The sequence below is a fragment of the Phascolarctos cinereus genome, unplaced genomic scaffold (genome assembly GCF_003287225.1).
Source record: "Phascolarctos cinereus isolate Bilbo 61053 unplaced genomic scaffold, phaCin_HiC Scaffold_9;HRSCAF=440, whole genome shotgun sequence".
Lineage (NCBI taxonomy): Eukaryota > Metazoa > Chordata > Mammalia > Diprotodontia > Phascolarctidae > Phascolarctos > Phascolarctos cinereus.
Genome location: NW_027556402.1, coordinates 12375303 through 12379290, shown reverse-complemented (window position 1 = coordinate 12379290; position 3988 = coordinate 12375303). Strand labels below are relative to the sequence as shown.

The 3988-nt window shown below is 38.8% G+C and overlaps 1 pseudogene; it reads right to left on the bottom strand.

Annotated features, from left to right (window-relative positions):
• Positions 1 to 3288: 3288 nt before the first annotated feature.
• Positions 3289 to 3769, bottom strand: LOC110222993 (ferritin heavy chain B pseudogene; annotated as a pseudogene).
• Between the last annotated feature and the right edge of the window lie 219 nt (positions 3770 to 3988).

The window sequence follows — 3988 nt, the reverse complement described above, 5'->3', positions numbered from 1 at the left end:
AGTCTTAATTATCTTGATCATAAGCTTTTTGCTTATGTTTACTATTGAGCCCCAGAGAGCCACAGCATCATAATGGATAGACAGTTAACTTCTAAATCAGGAAGATTTTAAGGTCCACTTTTGAAGTATCCTGGCTGTGTGACCCTGGGAAATGCTCTTATGCAACTCTTAGCCTGTAAGTTGCAGTGAAGTTTCTGATTCTCATTGTTAGTGAACATTCCCTATACCTATGATATTATAGCTATGCTCTGTAAGTGTAGCTCTCATGAGGACTGCAAGGTGAAATTAAGTATTTCATGACATGATAATTCCTGGTACCTTTAGGCACATAATGAGACCAACATTACCATCCCTTGATTTACTTCTAAAAAAGAATCTGGGATCCATCCTGTTATGTAACTACTATTTTCTTCTGTCTTCTGGTTTCATTTCTAGTGAGAGTGTCAGTATTGATATAGTTCAGACCTGCTAGTAGTGAACAACTCACTGGTTGTTGAAAAAGTTGGTCACATTAGGCTGTCAGCAGTGAATGAATCTTTCTAGACAGTGTAAAAACAGAGCTGTGTTTAGTTCCCTCTGACCCATTTCTGCCTCTCTAAAGATAACTAGCACTGTGGCCATTGGTACATTCATTTGTGTATCATGGATTGACTTAACCAAATATTTTTGATATTTTTTGGTAATGAAAGAGCTGGCAGGTGTGACTCTTGAGCTTCCAAGATGATTTTGAAAAATTGTGAAATATGGCAAAGGCATAAAAGGATGAAGAAAAGCAAATATTCTATTTTCTTTTTTAAATGGAAGGGAATGAATTCTGTAAAATATAGGGCAGTTAGCTTGACTTCTACTCCTGGAAAAAATCCACAATGAATTAATTGTTTGAGGAAAGGTTAATGAACTTTTAGAAAAGGAAGCATTGATCAACAAGAGGAAATATGGCCTCATTAACCTAATTCCTTTTTGAAATGGTTACTACTGGTGGATCAGGGGAATGCTGTCAATACAGATCACCTAGATTTAACAAAGCATGTGACAAAGTCAATTTGGCTATCCTTCTCAACAGATGGAGAGAAATGAATGTTGTGTTAGAGTTTGGAGGATTTTAGAACCGGATGAATGTCCAAGCTTACAAAGAAGAGATTAGTGGATAGTAGTCCGCTTGGAAAGAGGATTCTAGGGGGAAACTTCAAGGACCTGAGCTCAGTCTTGGGAGAGTTTTGTCAATGAGTTGGATAAGAGCTCAGCTGGCATAATCACCAAATTTTCAAATGCCCCCAAATTAGGAAGGCTAGTCAGCATAATAAGTCATCAATTTGGAGGGAAAAATTCCCTGCCCTCAAGGAGATTACATTCTATTTAAGGAAGATAATATGTAAAAGAAAGCTGAAAAAATAAGGGTGGAGGATGTGGGGAGAGAGAAGGTACCTGACACAGTGACATGGTAGAGGCAGCTTGCAGAGTTAAAAGTGGATGTGGCTAGCCTGCCTATTTATTCTAAAATAGGTATCCTAGAAGGGAACAGCCAATAGGAAGAAGGGGCCACAGAGGTAGAACATATTTCCTGGGTATGCGGTCCAGGGTTATAGTGAACTTCTGGGGTGAGGTGACATGGTAAAGAATGTCCACAGAGTCTGAAAAGAAGCTTAGAGAGTAATGTTATTAAGTATTCAGCTTTTAGAAGTCTCAAGTGTTGGAGACTTTCAAATGGCTTTCAAATCAGAGGAAAGAACTTCAGCTTCTGATTTCAATATTTACCGGCTGTCACTGTGGGCAAATTACAACTTCTACTCACAGTTGTTTCATATGTGAAATAGGGATAAAATACCCGGGCTAACTATCCTACCAGATGACTATGAAGAAAAGTCTTTGTACACTGACAAAAATGAATTTAAAATTGGAACTGACTATTTTTTTTTGCCCTATTTCCTCTTAACACCTCCTGAATACAAGGAAATAAGATTTTATCTCACTAACCACTAGATAGCTTTGCCTCCTGAGTAATCAAGTTTATGTGTGTATTTAGCTCCAATCTCCTTCACCGGATTTTTCTGCATTTTAGGCCAATTAGTCCCCTAAAAGAAATTCTAGAGAAAGAGCTAGAAATTAATTTTATTACCACACATTTTATCCTGACTAAATTATTTGAAAGGTTTATTGTCCTATCTCATAATCTTAAATTTGTTGTCTGTTTCTCATCCTTTGGGATATGGCCACAAGAAGTCCTTGGCAAAGTTGATCATTCTTTCTGTACTGTAATATTCTAAATTAAATACAGAGATTTCGTGAGCTCAGTCTTGGAGATGTCAGCTGTATGCCCCAGACTTGAGCTGCAAGTTCATTTGCTCCTTTCAGGCCAGTAAAAGCAACCTATGGCAAAGGCAATGGAACTGGAAATAGAGCTATAAAGTAATTAAACGGAGAGATGAGCTAGGCTCTAGCACTTGAATGTCATCCTAGGGAAGGCTTAAAGTCATGGTGATGAGAAGTATGGAATGCAAATGATAGCTGTGTGTTTCCTATTGTGTCAGATATCCCGGTATCCAAACTTCCATTTAATCTCTTTTTCAGACTCCACCATTTGGAGACTTCAAAAGATAGGGAAGAAAAACTACTTCTGAAAAGCATCTTTCAATCGATCTCCCTGTCTCAAGCCTCTCTCAAGACCTCCAGTTTGAAAGGGAAAAGAATTTAGAGCCTAATTGGTTTTCTTTTGAAATGAAGTGTTTCAAGATGTCTTAGCTAGTCTATAGACCATAGTGAAAATCTGAACTATTTTTCTTATACCTCTCATAAAGGTTTCAAATACAATGAAACAGTCTTGGTCGAAAATGAGGCAGTGTGGTTGCAGCAGGTAAAAGGATAGTAAACATGCACAAGAGTGTTTATTTCCAGTATGATCTCCAGATATAAACTTTTTTTTAAATGGAGAATAGCTCAGTAGAGGCAATTCTGGATATTCAGGCTCATTTGTGTGTGTGTGTGTGTGTGTGTGTGTGGCAATCAAGGTTAAGTGACTTGCCCAGGGACACCCAGCAAGTAAGTGTCAAGTGTCTGAGGCCAGATTTGAATTTCAGGCTCTTTTTTTAAGGTCATAGAAATTGAACTTGACTTTGAACTAATAAAAGCCCCATCCCCACCTGCTTTACATGATGAAACTGGGGCCGATAGAGGTTAGAGATAGAAGCATGAAGTATTTTTTTCTAGACTCCAACATTTTGTTCTTGGTCTGGAAAGAGAAGAGTTACATATTTGGGGTATCTGAGCTCAGAGACCCAAAGACTTCAGGCATTAGGAAGAACTTTCACAGTCCTCTCCCTGTGAATATTTGTCAAATAGATATTTCCCAATACTATTTTCAGGTAATCACAGTCTCTTTATGTTAGTAATGTGACCTCCAAACACCTTGATGATCTTCACCTGTTCATCAAGGAGTTCGGCCTCCAAGAAGCCATAGAGATGTGGATCTTCTTTCTCCTTTTCCTTATTGTGCAGTCCCAACAGGTCCTGGTTAGTTATCTTCTCAACCACAAGAGCTTCAAGCAGGGCGTGCAGGCCATCCAACCAGTCTTTCATCTCTGGCTCCAGGATATATTCCGGAATAGCACATCCCTCTTTTGATCAGCTACTGAAGAGATTTATCTGCATGTTCCTTCTTCTTTTGGGATGGCTCTCAGAAGTTTGTGAAGTGTTTCAGGGTCATATTGTGATGGCTAAAGTGATATGTCATGGAAAAATGGAAAGATCTAGCATGCAACTCAATATTTACCATCTTGAAGTAGAGAGATCATTCCAGTCCATCTTCCACTCAGATGTCAAAATGATCTTAGGAAAGCACAAGGCTGACCATGGTACCCTCCATCCATCCCCTACCAATTTGAATAAACTCTAGGGGCTTCCTGTCTCCTCTGGAATCAATGAGAAAATGCTTAATCATAACTTGGTCCCTTCCTACATTTCTAGTGATCTTCTAGCTTGTCCCTTCCACCTC